The sequence below is a fragment of the Clarias gariepinus genome, chromosome 1 (assembly GCF_024256425.1).
Source record: "Clarias gariepinus isolate MV-2021 ecotype Netherlands chromosome 1, CGAR_prim_01v2, whole genome shotgun sequence".
NCBI classification, from domain to species: domain Eukaryota; kingdom Metazoa; phylum Chordata; class Actinopteri; order Siluriformes; family Clariidae; genus Clarias; species Clarias gariepinus.
In genome coordinates this window covers 50,073,873-50,095,730 of record NC_071100.1, presented here as the reverse complement: position 1 = coordinate 50,095,730, position 21,858 = coordinate 50,073,873, and the positions used below count along the sequence as shown (strand labels likewise).

The 21,858-nt window shown below is 45.4% G+C and overlaps 18 non-coding genes across 18 annotated transcripts; all 18 read right to left on the bottom strand.

Moving 5' to 3' along the window:
- Window positions 1-2,322: 2,322 nt before the first annotated feature.
- On the bottom strand, window positions 2,323-2,395 carry trnat-cgu (transfer RNA threonine (anticodon CGU)). The gene has a single exon. It is a non-coding gene; the product is annotated as a tRNA-Thr (tRNA).
- Window positions 2,396-2,948: 553 nt separating this feature from the next.
- trnat-cgu (transfer RNA threonine (anticodon CGU)) lies at window positions 2,949-3,021 on the bottom strand. The gene has a single exon. It is a non-coding gene; the product is annotated as a tRNA-Thr (tRNA).
- A 2,222-nt stretch (window positions 3,022-5,243) lies between these two features.
- trnat-ugu (transfer RNA threonine (anticodon UGU)) lies at window positions 5,244-5,316 on the bottom strand. Its single transcript has one exon. It is a non-coding gene; the product is annotated as a tRNA-Thr (tRNA).
- A 1,030-nt stretch (window positions 5,317-6,346) lies between these two features.
- Window positions 6,347-6,419, bottom strand: trnat-cgu (transfer RNA threonine (anticodon CGU)). The gene has a single exon. It is a non-coding gene; the product is annotated as a tRNA-Thr (tRNA).
- A 778-nt stretch (window positions 6,420-7,197) lies between these two features.
- On the bottom strand, window positions 7,198-7,270 carry trnat-ugu (transfer RNA threonine (anticodon UGU)). The gene has a single exon. It is a non-coding gene; the product is annotated as a tRNA-Thr (tRNA).
- A 1,184-nt stretch (window positions 7,271-8,454) lies between these two features.
- On the bottom strand, window positions 8,455-8,527 carry trnat-ugu (transfer RNA threonine (anticodon UGU)). The gene has a single exon. It is a non-coding gene; the product is annotated as a tRNA-Thr (tRNA).
- Window positions 8,528-9,557: 1,030 nt separating this feature from the next.
- trnat-cgu (transfer RNA threonine (anticodon CGU)) lies at window positions 9,558-9,630 on the bottom strand. Its single transcript has one exon. It is a non-coding gene; the product is annotated as a tRNA-Thr (tRNA).
- A 787-nt stretch (window positions 9,631-10,417) lies between these two features.
- trnat-ugu (transfer RNA threonine (anticodon UGU)) lies at window positions 10,418-10,490 on the bottom strand. Its single transcript has one exon. It is a non-coding gene; the product is annotated as a tRNA-Thr (tRNA).
- Window positions 10,491-12,005: 1,515 nt separating this feature from the next.
- trnat-ugu (transfer RNA threonine (anticodon UGU)) lies at window positions 12,006-12,078 on the bottom strand. The gene has a single exon. It is a non-coding gene; the product is annotated as a tRNA-Thr (tRNA).
- Window positions 12,079-13,262: 1,184 nt separating this feature from the next.
- trnat-ugu (transfer RNA threonine (anticodon UGU)) lies at window positions 13,263-13,335 on the bottom strand. Its single transcript has one exon. It is a non-coding gene; the product is annotated as a tRNA-Thr (tRNA).
- Window positions 13,336-14,365: 1,030 nt separating this feature from the next.
- Window positions 14,366-14,438, bottom strand: trnat-cgu (transfer RNA threonine (anticodon CGU)). Its single transcript has one exon. It is a non-coding gene; the product is annotated as a tRNA-Thr (tRNA).
- A 787-nt stretch (window positions 14,439-15,225) lies between these two features.
- trnat-ugu (transfer RNA threonine (anticodon UGU)) lies at window positions 15,226-15,298 on the bottom strand. Its single transcript has one exon. It is a non-coding gene; the product is annotated as a tRNA-Thr (tRNA).
- A 1,524-nt stretch (window positions 15,299-16,822) lies between these two features.
- On the bottom strand, window positions 16,823-16,895 carry trnat-ugu (transfer RNA threonine (anticodon UGU)). The gene has a single exon. It is a non-coding gene; the product is annotated as a tRNA-Thr (tRNA).
- A 316-nt stretch (window positions 16,896-17,211) lies between these two features.
- On the bottom strand, window positions 17,212-17,284 carry trnat-ugu (transfer RNA threonine (anticodon UGU)). The gene has a single exon. It is a non-coding gene; the product is annotated as a tRNA-Thr (tRNA).
- Window positions 17,285-18,314: 1,030 nt separating this feature from the next.
- On the bottom strand, window positions 18,315-18,387 carry trnat-cgu (transfer RNA threonine (anticodon CGU)). The gene has a single exon. It is a non-coding gene; the product is annotated as a tRNA-Thr (tRNA).
- Window positions 18,388-19,165: 778 nt separating this feature from the next.
- On the bottom strand, window positions 19,166-19,238 carry trnat-ugu (transfer RNA threonine (anticodon UGU)). The gene has a single exon. It is a non-coding gene; the product is annotated as a tRNA-Thr (tRNA).
- A 1,194-nt stretch (window positions 19,239-20,432) lies between these two features.
- trnat-ugu (transfer RNA threonine (anticodon UGU)) lies at window positions 20,433-20,505 on the bottom strand. Its single transcript has one exon. It is a non-coding gene; the product is annotated as a tRNA-Thr (tRNA).
- A 1,030-nt stretch (window positions 20,506-21,535) lies between these two features.
- trnat-cgu (transfer RNA threonine (anticodon CGU)) lies at window positions 21,536-21,608 on the bottom strand. Its single transcript has one exon. It is a non-coding gene; the product is annotated as a tRNA-Thr (tRNA).
- Window positions 21,609-21,858: the final 250 nt, after the last annotated feature.

Below are 21,858 nucleotides of genomic sequence, written 5' to 3'. Positions count from 1 at the left end.
TCAAATGTTGGTATTTTGGAATCCATGGGCTGCATATGTTGTGTTTTGTTGCTGGTATGCTGGAAACACTATAACATTATAGTGCCAAGATACTGATGCTGGTCCCCAGCATACCAGCACAGAACACAACATAGGTTGGTATAATTGCTAGTCAAGCTGGTCACTAGCTATGTTGGTCTATGCTGTTTTTTCCAGCAGGAGACCCAACCCGAATTGAAGTCACAACCTCTGGTTTATGAGACCAATGCTCTTACAACTGAGCAATGGAGCCTGCAAGCCAAGCTCAACCACCTCAACCAAGAACTTAGCTGGGTGCGCTGTAAGTTGTTTTATCTGGCTCTGATGTCACTTGGGGGATTTCAGCGTATCTATGGAGTTATCTCCAAGAGGCGTTCAAGTCAAACCAAAAATAGTGAAGAAATTCCTGGTGGAGGAAGGCATAAGGGGATGGACATCGTACATTCATGAGACTCAGCCGCAAGAAAACAGCTGAACGGTGTAAACGTTTGAAAGACGACAGTACGCCCATGAATAACGATCCTGGACTAGGTGGCTTGGAGCCCACTGCAGTCCTGAACATTGTCAATATTCAGTGAGTGGAACGCCTGATATTTGATAATCGAGCTCTCCAACTTAGAAAAGAAAGAAATGAATCTGTCTATGGGAACTGTACACAATCATTCACCAAAACCACTTGAACATTTCTGGACCTCGACAGGGAGTTATTGCCACATCCCCTGTACAGTCCTGACCTTGCACCAAGCCATTTCTACAAGGAGTTCCTGGGATGCCAGGATTTCAGACGTGAAGCAGGCGGTCCGATCACGTCTTGATGATGTCCAAGCGCTAGTGAAACGCTGGAATAAATGCATTAGTGTAGCAGTAGATCATATAGAAAAATAAAGGGATTTTAATCTCAGACATGTGTGCTGCCTTGACTTGAGCACCACTTGGAGATTCCATCATAAACGGAAAACTAGATGAGGTCATGAGAAGATCCTTTTCTTTCCTTCTCACTTGTCCACAACCCAACCCAGTTTTACCCCAAATTGTACAGGGTATGTTTTTGTTTCCTTCACAAAGACTTAATTATATTTTTTGAACAGCTGTATCAACAACAAACATTTTTCCAGCTTGAGGACAGAGGCCATGATACATCACAACATCAGCATGGTGCCACAAAGCCTTGAACCCACAACCTGAGCCTCCACTGACACAGCACTCCTTGAGAGTTTGCTATGACTTGGAGATGCTATACTGGAGCTCAACACTGTTGCTATGGAGCCTTGTAAAGAGAGCCACCTCAACCAAGAACTCACCTCTATGTGCTGTACGTTGTACAATTTGTCTCTGATGTCACTTGGATGAATCCACCTTATCTATGGTGTTATGACCAAGGGGCGTTCAAGTCAAACTGGGACTTGTGATGAAATTCCGGGTGAAGGAAGGCATGGAGGCAATGGACATCATTCATGCGACTCAGCCGCAGTAAAACATCTGAACGGTGCAAACGTTTTAAAGAAGACCGTAGGTCCATGGATAAAGATGCTGGCCTAGGTGGCTCGGAGCCCACTGCCGTCCTGAACATTCTTAACATTCAGCGAGTAGAAAGCCTGATCTGTGAAAATTGACCTCTTCAACTAACAGAAGAAAGAGATGCACCCGTCTATGGGAACTCTACACACAATTATTCACCAACACCACTGGAACGTTTCTGGACCTTGGCTGGGAGTGATTGCCACATCCTCCGTTCAGTCCTGACCTCGCTCCAAGCTATTTCTACAAGGGGCTTCTAGCAGGCAGTCCGATCACGGCTTGATGATGTCCAAGCACTAGTGAAACGCTGGAATAAATGCATTAGTGTAGCAGGGATTATATAGAGAAATAAAGGGTTTTTAATCTCAGACATGTGTGCTGCCTTGACTTGAGCACCACTTGGAGATTCCATCATAAACAAAAAGCTAGATGAGGTCCTGACATGATCCTTTTTCTTTCCTTCTCACTTGTCCACAACCCAACCCAGTTTTACCCCAAATTGTACAGGGTATGTTTTTGTTTCCTTCACAAAGACTTAATTATATTTTTGAACAACAAACATTTTTCCAGCTTGAGGACAGAGGCCATGATACATCCCAACATCAGCATGGTGCCACAAAGCCTTGAACCCACAACCTTAGCCTCTACTGACACAGCCTTAGTTGAGAGTTTGCACTGACTTGGAGATGCTATACAGGAGATCAACACTGTAACAAACTCAGCGGCTCAAGGAAGTAACCGTAGGTTGCTGCCTTTCAGGGTTGAAACTTTCAAAACTCGGCACAGAGGCCCCAGTGAGGATTGAACTCACGACTTTTGGTTTACGAGACCAGCGCTCTAACCACTGAGCTATGGAGCCTGCAAACCAAGCTCAACCTGTTCAACCAAGAACTCACCTGTATGCGCTGTAAGTCGTACAATCTGGCTCTGGAGTCACTTGGAGGAATCCACCGTATCTATGGAGTTATCTCCAAGAGGCGTTCAAGTCAAACCGGGAAGTGTGATGAAATTTCTGCTGAATGAAGGCATAAAAGCGATGGACGTCGTACAGTCATGAGTCTGACGTGAAGCGCTGGCATTAATGCATGAGGGTAAAATTGGATTATATAAAGAAATAAAGGGATTTTCACTCCGAGGCATGTGCCCTGTTGTCCTGCTCAATCAACAGTCCCGCTTTGACTTGAACACAACTTGTAGATCCATCATAAGGCCATGATACATCACAACATCGGCATGGTGCCACAAAGCCTTGAACCCACAATCTTAGCCTCTACTGACACAGCCTTAGTTGAGAGTTTGCACTGACTTGGAGATGCTATACAGGAGATCAACACTGTAACAAACTCAGCGGCTCAAGGAAGTAACCCAAGGTTGCTGCCTTTCAGGGTTGATACTTTCAAAACTCGGCACAGAGGCCCCAGTGAGGATTGAACTCACGACTTCTGGTTTACGAGACCAGCGCTCTAACCACTGAGCTATGGAGCCTGCAAAACCAAGCTCAACCTGTTCAACCAAGAACTCACCTGTATGCGCTGTAAGTCGTACAATCTGGCTCTGGAGTCACTTGGAGGAATATGACGTCAGGACATAATCAATCCTTTTCTTTCCTTCTCTCGTGTACACAACCCGACCCAGTTTTAACCCAAATTGTACAGGCCATGTTTTTTTTCTTTCTTTTTTCACAAAGACTTAGTTGTACATATTTTGAACAGCTGTATCAACAAAGAACAACAAAGAACATTTGCCAGCTTGAGTGCAGGGCCAGTAGTCATGATACACCACAGCTACAGAGCAAACTGGGTTAGCATGCTGCCACTAGACCTGGTAGCTACAGACTTTAGCCTCCACAGACTTAGGCACCGAACTACCACTCCTAAAGACCCTGCACTGATCTGGAGATTCCATGCAGGAACTCTGCACTGTCACAAAGCCAGCGGCTCAAGGAAGGAACACAACCTTGCTGCCTTTCAAGGGTCATAATCTTCAAAATTTGCCACAAAGGCCCCAGCGAGGATTAAACTCACGACCTCTGGTTTACAAGACCAGCGCTCTAACCACTGAGCTATGGAGCCTTGTAAAGAGAAGCACCTCAACCAAGAACTCACCTCTATGTGCTGTACGTTGTACAATTTGTCTCTGATGTCACTTGGATGAATCCACCTTATCTATGGTGTTATGTCCAAGGGGCGTTCAAGTCAAATTGGGACTTGTGATGAAATTCCGGGTGAAGGAAGGCATAGAGGCGATGGACATCTTTCATTCATGCGACTCAGCCGCAGTAAAACATCTGAACGGTGCAAACGTTTTAAAGAAGACCGTAGGTCCATGGATAAAGATACTGGCCTAGGTGGCTCGGAGCCCACTGTCGTCCTGAACATTCTTAATATTCAGCGAGTGGAAAGCCTGATCTGTGAAAATTGACCTCTTCAACTAACAGAAGAAAGAGATGCACCCGTCTATGGGAACTCTACACACAGTCATTCACCAACACCACTGGAACGTTTCTGGACCTTGGCTGGGAGTGATTGCCACATCCTCCGTTCAGTCCTGACCTCGCTCCAAGCTATTTCTACAAGGGGCTGCCCGATCACGGCTTGATGATCTCCAAGCACTAGTGAATCCACCGTATCTATGGAGTTATCTCCAAGAGGCGTTCAAGTCAAACCGGGAAGTGTGATGAAATTTCTGCTGAATGAAGGCATAAAAGCGATGGACGTCGTACAGTCATGAGTCTGACGTGAAGCGCTGGCATTAATGCATGAGGGTAAAATTGGATTATATAAAGAAATAAAGGGATTTTCACTCCGAGGCATGTGCCCTGTTGTCCTGCTCAATCAACAGTCCCGCTTTGACTTGAACACAACTTGTAGATCCATCATAAACTGTGAGTCAAATGACGTCCGGACATAATCAATCCTTTTCTTTCCTTCTCTCGTGTACACAACCCGACCCAGTTTTAACCCAAATTGTACAGGCCATGTTTTTTTTCTTTCTTTTTTCACAAAGACTTAGTTGTACATATTTTGAACAGCTGTATCAACAAAGAACAACAAAGAACATTTGCCAGCTTGAGTGCAGGGCCAGTAGTCATGATACACCACAGCTACAGAGCAAACTGGGTTAGCATGCTGCCACTAGACCTGGTAGCTACAGACTTTAGCCTCCACAGACTTAGGCACCGAACTACCACTCCTAAAGACCCTGCACTGATCTGGAGATTCCATGCAGGAACTCTGCACTGTCACAAAGCCAGCGGCTCAAGGAAGGAACACAACCTTGCTGCCTTTCAAGGGTCATAATCTTCAAAATTTGCCACAAAGGCCCCAGCAAGGATTGAACTCACGACCTCTGGTTTACAAGACCAGCGCTCTAACCACTGAGCTATGGAGCCTTGTAAAGAGAGCCACCTCAACCCCAAATTGTACAGGGTATGTTTTTGTTTCCTTCACAAAGACTTAATTATATTTTTTGAACAACAAACATTTTTCCAGCTTGAGGACAGAGGCCATGATACATCACAACATCGGCATGGTGCCACAAAGCCTTGAACCCACAACCTTAGCCTCTACTGACACAGCCTTAGTTGAGAGTTTGCACTGACTTGGAGATGCTATACAGGAGATCAACACTGTAACAAACTCAGCGGCTCAAGGAAGTAACCCAAGGTTGCTGCCTTTCAGGGTTGATACTTTCAAAACTCGGCACAGAGGCCCCAGTGAGGATTGAACTCACGACTTCTGGTTTACAAGACCAGCGCTCTAACCACTGAGCTATGGAGCCTTGTAAAGAGAACCACCTCAACCAAGAACTCACCTCTATGTGCTGTACGTTGTACAATTTGTCTCTGATGTCACTTGGATGAATCCACCTTATCTATGGTGTTATGTCCAAGGGGCGTTCAAGTCAAATTGGGACTTGTGATGAAATTCCGGGTGAAGGAAGGCATAGAGGCGATGGACATCTTTCATTCATGCGACTCAGCCGCAGTAAAACATCTGAACGGTGCAAACGTTTTAAAGAAGACCGTAGGTCCATGGATAAAGATACTGGCCTAGGTGGCTCGGAGCCCACTGCCGTCCTGAACATTCTTAACATTCAGCGAGTGGAAAGCCTGATCTGTGAAAATTGACCTCTTCAACTAACAGAAGAAAGAGATGCACCCGTCTATGGGAACTCTACACACAGTCATTCACCAACACCACTGGAACGTTTCTGGACCTTGGCTGGGAGTGATTGCCACATCCTCCGTTCAGTCCTGACCTCGCTCCAAGCTATTTCTACAAGGGGCTGCCCGATCACGGCTTGATGATCTCCAAGCACTTGTGAAACGCTGGAATAAATGCATTAGTGTAGCAGGGATTATATAGAGAAATAAAGGGTTTTTAATCTCAGACATGTGTGCTGCCTTGACTTGAGCACCACTTGGAGATTCCATCATAAACAAAAAGCTAGATGAGGTCCTGACATGATCCTTTTTCTTCTCTTCTCACTTGTCCACAACCCAACCCAGTTTTACCCCAAATTGTACAGGGTATGTTTTTGTTTCCTTCACAAAGACTTAATTATATTTTTTGAACAACAAACATTTTTCCAGCTTGAGGACAGAGGCCATGATACATCACAACATCGGCATGGTGCCACAAAGCCTTGAACCCACAACCTTAGCCTCTACTGACACAGCCTTAGTTGAGAGTTTGCACTGACTTGGAGATGCTATACAGGAGATCAACACTGTAACAAACTCAGCGGCTCAAGGAAGTAACCCAAGGTTGCTGCCTTTCAGGGTTGATACTTTCAAAACTCGGCACAGAGGCCCCAGTGAGGATTGAACTCACGACTTCTGGTTTACGAGACCAGCGCTCTAACCACTGAGCTATGGAGCCTGCAAAACCAAGCTCAACATGTTCAACCAAGAACTCACCTGTATGCGCTGTAAGTCGTACAATCTGGCTCTGGAGTCACTTGGAGGAATCCACCGTATCTATGGAGTTATCTCCAAGAGGCGTTCAAGTCAAACCGGGAAGTGTGATGAAATTTCTGCTGAATGAAGGCATAAAAGCGATGGACGACGTACGGTCATGAGTCTGACGTGAAGGGCTGGCATTAATGCATGAGGGTAAAATTGGATTATATAAAGAAATAAAGGGATTTTCACTCCGAGGCATGTGCCCTGTTGTCCTGCTCAATCAACAGTCCCGCTTTGACTTGAACACAACTTGTAGATCCATCATAAACTGTGAGTCAAATGACGTCAGGACATAATCAATCCTTTTCTTTCCTTCTCTCGTGTACACAACCCGACCCAGTTTTAACCCAAATTGTACAGGCCATGTTTTTTTTCTTTCTTTTTTCACAAAGACTTAGTTGTACATATTTTGAACAGCTGTATCAACAAAGAACATTTGCCAGCTTGAGTGCAGGGCCAGTAGTCATGAGCAAGCCACAGCTACAGAGCAAACTGGGTTAGCATGCTGCCACTAGACCTGGTAGCTACAGACTTTAGCCTCCACAGACTTAGGCACCGAACTACCACTCCTAAAGACCCTGCACTGATCTGGAGATTCCATGCAGGAACTCTGCACTGTCACAAAGCCAGCGGCTCAAGGAAGGAACACAACCTTGCTGCCTTTCAAGGGTCATAATCTTCAAAATTTGCCACAAAGGCCCCAGCGAGGATTGAACTCACGACCTCTGGTTTACAAGACCAGCGCTCTAACCACTGAGCTATGGAGCCTTGTAAAGAGAACCACCTCAACCAAGAACTCACCCCTATGTGCTGTACGTTGTACAATTTGTCTCTGATGTCACTTGGATGAATCCACCTTATCTATGGTGTTATGTCCAAGGGGCGTTCAAGTCAAATTGGGACTTGTGATGAAATTCCGGGTGAAGGAAGGCATAGAGGCGATGGACATCTTTCATTCATGCGACTCAGCCGCAGTAAAACATCTGAACGGTGCAAACGTTTTAAACTGCCGTCCTGAACATTCTTAACATTCAGCGAGTGGAAAGCCTGATCTGTGAAAATTGACCTCTTCAACTAACAGAAGAAAGAGATGCACCTGTCTATGGGAACTCTACACACAGTCATTCACCAACACCACTGGAACGTTTCTGGACCTTGGCTGGGAGTGATTGCCACATCCTCCGTTCACTCCTGACCTCGCTCCAAGCTATTTCTACAAGGGGCTGCCCGATCACGGCTTGATGATCTCCAAGCACTAGTGAATCCACCGTATCTATGGAGTTATCTCCAAGAGGCGTTCAAGTCAAACCGGGAAGTGTGATGAAATTTCTGCTGAATGAAGGCATAAAAGCGATGGACGTCGTACAGTCATGAGTCTGACGTGAAGCGCTGGCATTAATGCATGAGGGTATAATTGGATTATATAAAGAAATAAAGGGATTTTCACTCCGAGGCATGTGCCCTGTTGTCCTGCTCAATCAACAGTCCCGCTTTGACTTGAACACAACTTGTAGATCCATCATAAACTGTGAGTCAAATGACGTCAGGACATAATCAATCCTTTTCTTTCCTTCTCTCGTGTACACAACCCGACCCAGTTTTAACCCAAATTGTACAGGCCATGTTTTTTTTCTTTCTTTTTTCACAAAGACTTAGTTGTACATATTTTGAACAGCTGTATCAACAAAGAACATTTGCCAGCTTGAGTGCAGGGCCAGTAGTCATGATACACCACAGCTACAGAGCAAACTGGGTTAGCATGCTGCCACTAGACCTGGTAGCTACAGACTTTAGCCTCCACAGACTTAGGCACCGAACTACCACTCCTAAAGACCCTGCACTGATCTGGAGATTCCATGCAGGAACTCTGCACTGTCACAAAGCCAGCGGCTCAAGGAAGGAACACAACCTTGCTGCCTTTCAAGGGTCATAATCTTCAAAATTTGCCACAAAGGCCCCAGCGAGGATTGAACTCACGACCTCTGGTTTACAAGACCAGCGCTCTAACCACTGAGCTATGGAGCCTTGTAAAGAGAAGCACCTCAACCAAGAACTCACCTCTATGTGCTGTACGTTGTACAATTTGTCTCTGATGTCACTTGGATGAATCCACCTTATCTATGGTGTTATGTCCAAGGGGCGTTCAAGTCAAATTGGGACTTGTGATGAAATTCCGGGTGAAGGAAGGCATAGAGGCGATGGACATCTTTCATTCATGCGACTCAGCCGCAGTAAAACATCTGAACGGTGCAAACGTTTTAAAGAAGACCGTAGGTCCATGGATAAAGATACTGGCCTAGGTGGCTCGGAGCCCACTGTCGTCCTGAACATTCTTAACATTCAGCGAGTGGAAAGCCTGATCTGTGAAAATTGACCTCTTCAACTAACAGAAGAAAGAGATGCACCCGTCTATGGGAACTCTACACACAGTCATTCACCAACACCACTGGAACGTTTCTGGACCTTGGCTGGGAGTGATTGCCACATCCTCCGTTCAGTCCTGACCTCGCTCCAAGCTATTTCTACAAAGGGCTGCCCGATCACGGCTTGATGATCTCCAAGCACTAGTGAAACGCTGGAATAAATGCATTAGTGTAGCAGGGATTATATAGAGAAATAAAGGGTTTTTAATCTCAGACATGTGTGCTGCCTTGACTTGAGCACCACTTGGAGATTCCATCATAAACAAAAAGCTAGATGAGGTCCTGACATGATCCTTTTTCTTCTCTTCTCACTTGTCCACAACCCAACCCAGTTTTACCCCAAATTGTACAGGGTATGTTTTTGTTTCCTTCACAAAGACTTAATTATATTTTTTGAACAACAAACATTTTTCCAGCTTGAGGACAGAGGCCATGATACATCACAACATCGGCATGGTGCCACAAAGCCTTGAACCCACAACCTTAGCCTCTACTGACACAGCCTTAGTTGAGAGTTTGCACTGACTTGGAGATGCTATACAGGAGATCAACACTGTAACAAACTCAGCGGCTCAAGGAAGTAACCCAAGGTTGCTGCCTTTCAGGGTTGATACTTTCAAAACTCGGCACAGAGGCCCCAGTGAGGATTGAACTCACGACTTCTGGTTTACGAGACCAGCGCTCTAACCACTGAGCTATGGAGCCTGCAAAACCAAGCTCAACCTGTTCAACCAAGAACTCACCTGTATGCGCTGTAAGTCGTACAATCTGGCTCTGGAGTCACTTGGAGGAATCCACCGTATCTATGGAGTTATCTCCAAGAGGCGTTCAAGTCAAACCGGGAAGTGTGATGAAATTTCTGCTGAATGAAGGCATAAAAGCGATGGACGTCGTACAGTCATGAGTCTGACGTGAAGCGCTGGCATTAATGCATGAGGGTAAAATTGGATTATATAAAGAAATAAAGGGATTTTCACTCCGAGGCATGTGCCCTGTTGTCCTGCTCAATCAACAGTCCCGCTTTGACTTGAACACAACTTGTAGATCCATCATAAACTGTGAGTCAAATGACGTCAGGACATAATCAATCCTTTTCTTTCCTTCTCTCGTGTACACAACCCGACCCAGTTTTAACCCAAATTGTACAGGCCATGTTTTTTTTCTTTCTTTTTTCACAAAGACTTAGTTGTACATATTTTGAACAGCTGTATCAACAAAGAACAACAAAGAACATTTGCCAGCTTGAGTGCAGGGCCAGTAGTCATGATACACCACAGCTACAGAGCAAACTGGGTTAGCATGCTGCCACTAGACCTGGTAGCTACAGACTTTAACCTCCACAGACTTAGGCACCGAACTACCACTCCTAAAGACCCTGCACTGATCTGGAGATTCCATGCAGGAACTCTGCACTGTCACAAAGCCAGCGGCTCAAGGAAGGAACACAACCTTGCTGCCTTTCAAGGGTCATAATCTTCAAAATTTGCCACAAAGGCCCCAGCGAGGATTGAACTCACGACCTCTGGTTTACAAGACCAGCGCTCTAACCACTGAGCTATGGAGCCTTGTAAAGAGAACCACCTCAACCAAGAACTCACCCCTTTGTGCTGTACGTTGTACAATTTGTCTCTGATGTCACTTGGATGAATCCACCTTATCTATGGTGTTATGTCCAAGGGGCGTTCAAGTCAAATTGGGACTTGTGATGAAATTCCGGGTGAAGGAAGGCATAGAGGCGATGGACATCTTTCATTCATGCGACTCAGCCGCAGTAAAACATCTGAACGGTGCAAACGTTTTAAAGAAGACCGTAGGTCCATGGATAAAGATACTGGCCTAGGTGGCTCGGAGCCCACTGCCGTCCTGAACATTCTTAACATTCAGCGAGTGGAAAGCCTGATCTGTGAAAATTGACCTCTTCAACTAACAGAAGAAAGAGATGCACCCGTCTATGGGAACTCTACACACAGTCATTCACCAACACCACTGGAACGTTTCTGGACCTTGGCTGGGAGTGATTGCCACATCCTCCGTTCAGTCCTGACCTCGCTCCAAGCTATTTCTACAAGGGGCTGCCCGATCACGGCTTGATGATCTCCAAGCACTAGTGAAACGCTGGAATAAATGCATTAGTGTAGCAGGGATTATATAGAGAAATAAAGGGTTTTTAATCTCAGACATGTGTGCTGCCTTGACTTGAGCACCACTTGGAGATTCCATCATAAACAAAAAGCTAGATGAGGTCCTGACATGATCCTTTTTCTTCTCTTCTCACTTGTCCACAACCCAACCCAGTTTTACCCCAAATTGTACAGGGTATGTTTTTGTTTCCTTCACAAGGACTTAATTATATTTTTTGAACAACAAACATTTTTCCAGCTTGAGGACAGAGGCCATGATACATCACAACATCTCCAAGTGGCGTTCAAGTCAAACCGGGAAGTGTGATGAAATTTCTGCTGAATGAAGGCATAAAAGCGATGGACGACGTACAGTCATGAGTCTGACGTGAAGCGCTGGCATTAATGCATGAGGGTAAAATTGGATTATATAAAGAAATAAAGGGATTTTCACTCCGAGGCATGTGCCCTGTTGTCCTGCTCAATCAACAGTCCCGCTTTGACTTGAACACAACTTGTAGATCCATCATAAACTGTGAGTCAAATGACGTCAGGACATAATCAATCCTTTTCTTTCCTTCTCTCGTGTACACAACCCGATCCAGTTTTAACCCAAATTGTACAGGCCATGTTTTTGTTTCTTTCTTTTTCACAAAGACTTAGTTGTACATATTTTGAACAGCTGTATCAACAAAGAACATTTGCCAGCTTGAGTGCAGGGCCAGTAGTCATGAGCAAGCCACAGCTACAGAGCAAACTGGGTTAGCATGCTGCCACTAGACCTGGTAGCTACAGACTTTAGCCTCCACAGACTTAGGCACCGAACTACCACTCCTAAAGACCCTGCACTGATCTGGAGATTCCATGCAGGAACTCTGCACTGTCACAAAGCCAGCGGCTCAAGGAAGGAACACAACCTTGCTGCCTTTCAAGGGTCATAATCTTCAAAATTTGCCACAAAGGCCCCAGCGAGGATTGAACTCACGACCTCTGGTTTACAAGACCAGCGCTCTAACCACTGAGCTATGGAGCCTTGTAGAGAGAACCACCTTAACCAAGAACTCACCCCTATGTGCTGTACGTTGTACAATTTGTCTCTGATGTCACTTGGATGAATCCACCTTATCTATGGTGTTATGTCCAAGGGGCGTTCAAGTCAAATTGGGACTTGTGATGAAATTCCGGGTGAAGGAAGGCATAGAGGCGATGGACATCTTTCATTCATGCGACTCAGCCGCAGTAAAACATCTGAACGGTGCAAACGTTTTAAACTGCCGTCCTGAACATTCTTAACATTCAGCGAGTGGAAAGCCTGATCTGTGAAAATTGACCTCTTCAACTAACAGAAGAAAGAGATGCACCTGTCTATGGGAACTCTACACACAGTCATTCACCAACACCACTGGAACGTTTCTGGACCTTGGCTGGGAGTGATTGCCACATCCTCCGTTCACTCCTGACCTCGCTCCAAGCTATTTCTACAAGGGGCTGCCCGATCACGGCTTGATGATCTCCAAGCACTAGTGAATCCACCGTATCTATGGAGTTATCTCCAAGAGGCGTTCAAGTCAAACCGGGAAGTGTGATGAAATTTCTGCTGAATGAAGGCATAAAAGCGATGGACGTCGTACAGTCATGAGTCTGACGTGAAGCGCTGGCATTAATGCATGAGGGTATAATTGGATTATATAAAGAAATAAAGGGATTTTCACTCCGAGGCATGTGCCCTGTTGTCCTGCTCAATCAACAGTCCCGCTTTGACTTGAACACAACTTGTAGATCCATCATAAACTGTGAGTCAAATGACGTCAGGACATAATCAATCCTTTTCTTTCCTTCTCTCGTGTACACAACCCGACCCAGTTTTAACCCAAATTGTACAGGCCATGTTTTTTTTCTTTCTTTTTTCACAAAGACTTAGTTGTACATATTTTGAACAGCTGTATCAACAAAGAACATTTGCCAGCTTGAGTGCAGGGCCAGTAGTCATGATACACCACAGCTACAGAGCAAACTGGGTTAGCATGCTGCCACTAGACCTGGTAGCTACAGACTTTAGCCTCCACAGACTTAGGCACCGAACTACCACTCCTAAAGACCCTGCACTGATCTGGAGATTCCATGCAGGAACTCTGCACTGTCACAAAGCCAGCGGCTCAAGGAAGGAACACAACCTTGCTGCCTTTCAAGGGTCATAATCTTCAAAATTTGCCACAAAGGCCCCAGCGAGGATTGAACTCACGACCTCTGGTTTACAAGACCAGCGCTCTAACCACTGAGCTATGGAGCCTTGTAAAGAGAAGCACCTCAACCAAGAACTCACCTCTATGTGCTGTACGTTGTACAATTTGTCTCTGATGTCACTTGGATGAATCCACCTTATCTATGGTGTTATGTCCAAGGGGCGTTCAAGTCAAATTGGGACTTGTGATGAAATTCCGGGTGAAGGAAGGCATAGAGGCGATGGACATCTTTCATTCATGCGACTCAGCCGCAGTAAAACATCTGAACGGTGCAAACGTTTTAAAGAAGACCGTAGGTCCATGGATAAAGATACTGGCCTAGGTGGCTCGGAGCCCACTGTCGTCCTGAACATTCTTAACATTCAGCGAGTGGAAAGCCTGATCTGTGAAAATTGACCTCTTCAACTAACAGAAGAAAGAGATGCACCCGTCTATGGGAACTCTACACACAGTCATTCACCAACACCACTGGAACGTTTCTGGACCTTGGCTGGGAGTGATTGCCACATCCTCCGTTCAGTCCTGACCTCGCTCCAAGCTATTTCTACAAAGGGCTGCCCGATCACGGCTTGATGATCTCCAAGCACTAGTGAAACGCTGGAATAAATGCATTAGTGTAGCAGGGATTATATAGAGAAATAAAGGGTTTTTAATCTCAGACATGTGTGCTGCCTTGACTTGAGCACCACTTGGAGATTCCATCATAAACAAAAAGCTAGATGAGGTCCTGACATGATCCTTTTTCTTCTCTTCTCACTTGTCCACAACCCAACCCAGTTTTACCCCAAATTGTACAGGGTATGTTTTTGTTTCCTTCACAAAGACTTAATTATATTTTTTGAACAACAAACATTTTTCCAGCTTGAGGACAGAGGCCATGATACATCACAACATCGGCATGGTGCCACAAAGCCTTGAACCCACAACCTTAGCCTCTACTGACACAGCCTTAGTTGAGAGTTTGCACTGACTTGGAGATGCTATACAGGAGATCAACACTGTAACAAACTCAGCGGCTCAAGGAAGTAACCCAAGGTTGCTGCCTTTCAGGGTTGATACTTTCAAAACTCGGCACAGAGGCCCCAGTGAGGATTGAACTCACGACTTCTGGTTTACGAGACCAGCGCTCTAACCACTGAGCTATGGAGCCTGCAAAACCAAGCTCAACCTGTTCAACCAAGAACTCACCTGTATGCGCTGTAAGTCGTACAATCTGGCTCTGGAGTCACTTGGAGGAATCCACCGTATCTATGGAGTTATCTCCAAGAGGCGTTCAAGTCAAACCGGGAAGTGTGATGAAATTTCTGCTGAATGAAGGCATAAAAGCGATGGACGTCGTACAGTCATGAGTCTGACGTGAAGCGCTGGCATTAATGCATGAGGGTAAAATTGGATTATATAAAGAAATAAAGGGATTTTCACTCCGAGGCATGTGCCCTGTTGTCCTGCTCAATCAACAGTCCCGCTTTGACTTGAACACAACTTGTAGATCCATCATAAACTGTGAGTCAAATGACGTCAGGACATAATCAATCCTTTTCTTTCCTTCTCTCGTGTACACAACCCGACCCAGTTTTAACCCAAATTGTACAGGCCATGTTTTTTTTCTTTCTTTTTTCACAAAGACTTAGTTGTACATATTTTGAACAGCTGTATCAACAAAGAACAACAAAGAACATTTGCCAGCTTGAGTGCAGGGCCAGTAGTCATGATACACCACAGCTACAGAGCAAACTGGGTTAGCATGCTGCCACTAGACCTGGTAGCTACAGACTTTAACCTCCACAGACTTAGGCACCGAACTACCACTCCTAAAGACCCTGCACTGATCTGGAGATTCCATGCAGGAACTCTGCACTGTCACAAAGCCAGCGGCTCAAGGAAGGAACACAACCTTGCTGCCTTTCAAGGGTCATAATCTTCAAAATTTGCCACAAAGGCCCCAGCGAGGATTGAACTCACGACCTCTGGTTTACAAGACCAGCGCTCTAACCACTGAGCTATGGAGCCTTGTAAAGAGAACCACCTCAACCAAGAACTCACCCCTTTGTGCTGTACGTTGTACAATTTGTCTCTGATGTCACTTGGATGAATCCACCTTATCTATGGTGTTATGTCCAAGGGGCGTTCAAGTCAAATTGGGACTTGTGATGAAATTCCGGGTGAAGGAAGGCATAGAGGCGATGGACATCTTTCATTCATGCGACTCAGCCGCAGTAAAACATCTGAACGGTGCAAACGTTTTAAAGAAGACCGTAGGTCCATGGATAAAGATACTGGCCTAGGTGGCTCGGAGCCCACTGCCGTCCTGAACATTCTTAACATTCAGCGAGTGGAAAGCCTGATCTGTGAAAATTGACCTCTTCAACTAACAGAAGAAAGAGATGCACCCGTCTATGGGAACTCTACACACAGTCATTCACCAACACCACTGGAACGTTTCTGGACCTTGGCTGGGAGTGATTGCCACATCCTCCGTTCAGTCCTGACCTCGCTCCAAGCTATTTCTACAAGGGGCTGCCCGATCACGGCTTGATGATCTCCAAGCACTAGTGAAACGCTGGAATAAATGCATTAGTGTAGCAGGGATTATATAGAGAAATAAAGGGTTTTTAATCTCAGACATGTGTGCTGCCTTGACTTGAGCACCACTTGGAGATTCCATCATAAACAAAAAGCTAGATGAGGTCCTGACATGATCCTTTTTCTTCTCTTCTCACTTGTCCACAACCCAACCCAGTTTTACCCCAAATTGTACAGGGTATGTTTTTGTTTCCTTCACAAGGACTTAATTATATTTTTTGAACAACAAACATTTTTCCAGCTTGAGGACAGAGGCCATGATACATCACAACATCTCCAAGTGGCGTTCAAGTCAAACCGGGAAGTGTGATGAAATTTCTGCTGAATGAAGGCATAAAAGCGATGGACGACGTACAGTCATGAGTCTGACGTGAAGCGCTGGCATTAATGCATGAGGGTAAAATTGGATTATATAAAGAAATAAAGGGATTTTCACTCCGAGGCATGTGCCCTGTTGTCCTGCTCAATCAACAGTCCCGCTTTGACTTGAACACAACTTGTAGATCCATCATAAACTGTGAGTCAAATGACGTCAGGACATAATCAATCCTTTTCTTTCCTTCTCTCGTGTACACAACCCGACCCAGTTTTAACCCAAATTGTACAGGCCATGTTTTTTTTCTTTCTTTTTTCACAAAGACTTAGTTGTACATATTTTGAACAGCTGTATCAACAAAGAACAACAAAGAACATTTGCCAGCTTGAGTGCAGGGCCAGTAGTCATGATACACCACAGCTACAGAGCAAACTGGGTTAGCATGCTGCCACTAGACCTGGTAGCTACAGACTTTAGCCTCCACAGACTTAGGCACCGAACTACCACTCCTAAAGACCCTGCACTGATCTGGAGATTCCATGCAGGAACTCTGCACTGTCACAAAGCCAGCGGCTCAAGGAAGGAACACAACCTTGCTGCCTTTCAAGGGTCATAATCTTCAAAATTTGCCACAAAGGCCCCAGCGAGGATTGAACTCACGACCTCTGGTTTACAAGACCAGCGCTCTAACCACTGAGCTATGGAGCCTTGTAAAGAGAGCCACCTCAACCCCAAATTGTACAGGGTATGTTTTTGTTTCCTTCACAAAGACTTAATTATATTTTTTGAACAACAAACATTTTTCCAGCTTGAGGACAGAGGCCATGATACATCACAACATCGGCATGGTGCCACAAAGCCTTGAACCCACAACCTTAGCCTCTACTGACACAGCCTTAGTTGAGAGTTTGCACTGACTTGGAGATGCTATACAGGAGATCAACACTGTAACAAACTCAGCGGCTCAAGGAAGTAACCCAAGGTTGCTGCCTTTCAGGGTTGATACTTTCAAAACTCGGCACAGAGGCCCCAGTGAGGATTGAACTCACGACTTCTGGTTTACAAGACCAGCGCTCTAACCACTGAGCTATGGAGCCTTGTAAAGAGAACCACCTCAACCAAGAACTCACCTCTATGTGCTGTACGTTGTACAATTTGTCTCTGATGTCACTTGGATGAATCCACCTTATCTATGGTGTTATGTCCAAGGGGCGTTCAAGTCAAATTGGGACTTGTGATGAAATTCCGGGTGAAGGAAGGCATAGAGGCGATGGACATCTTTCATTCATGCGACTCAGCCGCAGTAAAACATCTGAACGGTGCAAACGTTTTAAAGAAGACCGTAGGTCCATGGATAAAGATACTGGCCTAGGTGGCTCGGAGCCCACTGCCGTCCTGAACATTCTTAACATTCAGCGAGTGGAAAGCCTGATCTGTGAAAATTGACCTCTTCAACTAACAGAAGAAAGAGATGCACCCGTCTATGGGAACTCTACACACAGTCATTCACCAACACCACTGGAACGTTTCTGGACCTTGGCTGGGAGTGATTGCCACATCCTCCGTTCAGTCCTGACCTCGCTCCAAGCTATTTCTACAAGGGGCTGCCCGATCACGGCTTGATGATCTCCAAGCACTTGTGAAACGCTGGAATAAATGCATTAGTGTAGCAGGGATTATATAGAGAAATAAAGGGTTTTTAATCTCAGACATGTGTGCTGCCTTGACTTGAGCACCACTTGGAGATTCCATCATAAACAAAAAGCTAGATGAGGTCCTGACATGATCCTTTTTCTTCTCTTCTCACTTGTCCACAACCCAACCCAGTTTTACCCCAAATTGTACAGGGTATGTTTTTGTTTCCTTCACAAAGACTTAATTATATTTTTTGAACAACAAACATTTTTCCAGCTTGAGGACAGAGGCCATGATACATCACAACATCGGCATGGTGCCACAAAGCCTTGAACCCACAACCTTAGCCTCTACTGACACAGCCTTAGTTGAGAGTTTGCACTGACTTGGAGATGCTATACAGGAGATCAACACTGTAACAAACTCAGCGGCTCAAGGAAGTAACCCAAGGTTGCTGCCTTTCAGGGTTGATACTTTCAAAACTCGGCACAGAGGCCCCAGTGAGGATTGAACTCACGACTTCTGGTTTACGAGACCAGCGCTCTAACCACTGAGCTATGGAGCCTGCAAAACCAAGCTCAACATGTTCAACCAAGAACTCACCTGTATGCGCTGTAAGTCGTACAATCTGGCTCTGGAGTCACTTGGAGGAATCCACCGTATCTATGGAGTTATCTCCAAGAGGCGTTCAAGTCAAACCGGGAAGTGTGATGAAATTTCTGCTGAATGAAGGCATAAAAGCGATGGACGACGTACGGTCATGAGTCTGACGTGAAGGGCTGGCATTAATGCATGAGGGTAAAATTGGATTATATAAAGAAATAAAGGGATTTTCACTCCGAGGCATGTGCCCTGTTGTCCTGCTCAATCAACAGTCCCGCTTTGACTTGAACACAACTTGTAGATCCATCATAAACTGTGAGTCAAATGACGTCAGGACATAATCAATCCTTTTCTTTCCTTCTCTCGTGTACACAACCCGATCCAGTTTTAACCCAAATTGTACAGGCCATGTTTTTGTTTCTTTCTTTTTCACAAAGACTTAGTTGTACATATTTTGAACAGCTGTATCAACAAAGAACATTTGCCAGCTTGAGTGCAGGGCCAGTAGTCATGAGCAAGCCACAGCTACAGAGCAAACTGGGTTAGCATGCTGCCACTAGACCTGGTAGCTACAGACTTTAGCCTCCACAGACTTAGGCACCGAACTACCACTCCTAAAGACCCTGCACTGATCTGGAGATTCCATGCAGGAACTCTGCACTGTCACAAAGCCAGCGGCTCAAGGAAGGAACACAACCTTGCTGCCTTTCAAGGGTCATAATCTTCAAAATTTGCCACAAAGGCCCCAGCGAGGATTGAACTCACGACCTCTGGTTTACAAGACCAGCGCTCTAACCACTGAGCTATGGAGCCTTGTAAAGAGAACCACCTCAACCAAGAACTCACCCCTATGTGCTGTACGTTGTACAATTTGTCTCTGATGTCACTTGGATGAATCCACCTTATCTATGGTGTTATGTCCAAGGGGCGTTCAAGTCAAATTGGGACTTGTGATGAAATTCCGGGTGAAGGAAGGCATAGAGGCGATGGACATCTTTCATTCATGCGACTCAGCCGCAGTAAAACATCTGAACGGTGCAAACGTTTTAAACTGCCGTCCTGAACATTCTTAACATTCAGCGAGTGGAAAGCCTGATCTGTGAAAATTGACCTCTTCAACTAACAGAAGAAAGAGATGCACCTGTCTATGGGAACTCTACACACAGTCATTCACCAACACCACTGGAACGTTTCTGGACCTTGGCTGGGAGTGATTGCCACATCCTCCGTTCACTCCTGACCTCGCTCCAAGCTATTTCTACAAGGGGCTGCCCGATCACGGCTTGATGATCTCCAAGCACTAGTGAATCCACCGTATCTATGGAGTTATCTCCAAGAGGCGTTCAAGTCAAACCGGGAAGTGTGATGAAATTTCTGCTGAATGAAGGCATAAAAGCGATGGACGTCGTACAGTCATGAGTCTGACGTGAAGCGCTGGCATTAATGCATGAGGGTATAATTGGATTATATAAAGAAATAAAGGGATTTTCACTCCGAGGCATGTGCCCTGTTGTCCTGCTCAATCAACAGTCCCGCTTTGACTTGAACACAACTTGTAGATCCATCATAAACTGTGAGTCAAATGACGTCAGGACATAATCAATCCTTTTCTTTCCTTCTCTCGTGTACACAACCCGACCCAGTTTTAACCCAAATTGTACAGGCCATGTTTTTTTTCTTTCTTTTTTCACAAAGACTTAGTTGTACATATTTTGAACAGCTGTATCAACAAAGAACAACAAAGAACATTTGCCAGCTTGAGTGCAGGGCCAGTAGTCATGATACACCACAGCTACAGAGCAAACTGGGTTAGCATGCTGCCACTAGACCTGATAGCTACAGACTTTAGCCTCCACAGACTTAGGCACCGAACTACCACTCCTAAAGACCCTGCACTGATCTGGAGATTCCATGCAGGAACTCTGCACTGTCACAAAGCCAGCGGCTCAAGGAAGGAACACAACCTTGCTGCCTTTCAAGGGTCATAATCTTCAAAATTTGCCACAAAGGCCCCAGCGAGGATTGAACTCACGACCTCTGGTTTACAAGACCAGCGCTCTAACCACTGAGCTATGGAGCCTTGTAAAGAGAAGCACCTCAACCAAGAACTCACCTCTATGTGCTGTACGTTGTACAATTTGTCTCTGATGTCACTTGGATGAATCCACCTTATCTATGGTGTTATGTCCAAGGGGCGTTCAAGTCAAATTGGGACTTGTGATGAAATTCCGGGTGAAGGAAGGCATAGAGGCGATGGACATCTTTCATTCATGCGACTCAGCCGCAGTAAAACATCTGAACGGTGCAAACGTTTTAAAGAAGACCGTAGGTCCATGGATAAAGATACTGGCCTAGGTGGCTCGGAGCCCACTGTCGTCCTGAACATTCTTAACATTCAGCGAGTGGAAAGCCTGATCTGTGAAAATTGACCTCTTCAACTAACAGAAGAAAGAGATGCACCCGTCTATGGGAACTCTACACACAGTCATTCACCAACACCACTGGAACGTTTCTGGACCTTGGCTGGGAGTGATTGCCACATCCTCCGTTCAGTCCTGACCTCGCTCCAAGCTATTTCTACAAAGGGCTGCCCGATCACGGCTTGATGATCTCCAAGCACTAGTGAAACGCTGGAATAAATGCATTAGTGTAGCAGGGATTATATAGAGAAATAAAGGGTTTTTAATCTCAGACATGTGTGCTGCCTTGACTTGAGCACCACTTGGAGATTCCATCATAAACAAAAAGCTAGATGAGGTCCTGACATGATCCTTTTTCTTCTCTTCTCACTTGTCCACAACCCAACCCAGTTTTACCCCAAATTGTACAGGGTATGTTTTTGTTTCCTTCACAAAGACTTAATTATATTTTTTGAACAACAAACATTTTTCCAGCTTGAGGACAGAGGCCATGATACATCACAACATCGGCATGGTGCCACAAAGCCTTGAACCCACAACCTTAGCCTCTACTGACACAGCCTTAGTTGAGAGTTTGCACTGACTTGGAGATGCTATACAGGAGATCAACACTGTAACAAACTCAGCGGCTCAAGGAAGTAACCCAAGGTTGCTGCCTTTCAGGGTTGATACTTTCAAAACTCGGCACAGAGGCCCCAGCGAGGATTGAACTCACGACTTCTGGTTTACGAGACCAGCGCTCTAACCACTGAGCTATGGAGCCTGCAAACCAAGCTCAACCTGTTCAACCAAGAACTCACCTGTATGCGCTGTAAGTCGTACAATCTGGCTCTGGAGTCACTTGGAGGAATCCACCGTATCTATGGAGTTATCTCCAAGAGGCGTTCAAGTCAAACTGGGAAGTGTGATGAAATTTCTGGTGAATAAGGCATGAAAGCGATGGACGTCGTACAGTCATGAGTCTGACGTGAAACGCTGGCATTAATGCATGAGGGTAAAATTGGATTATATAA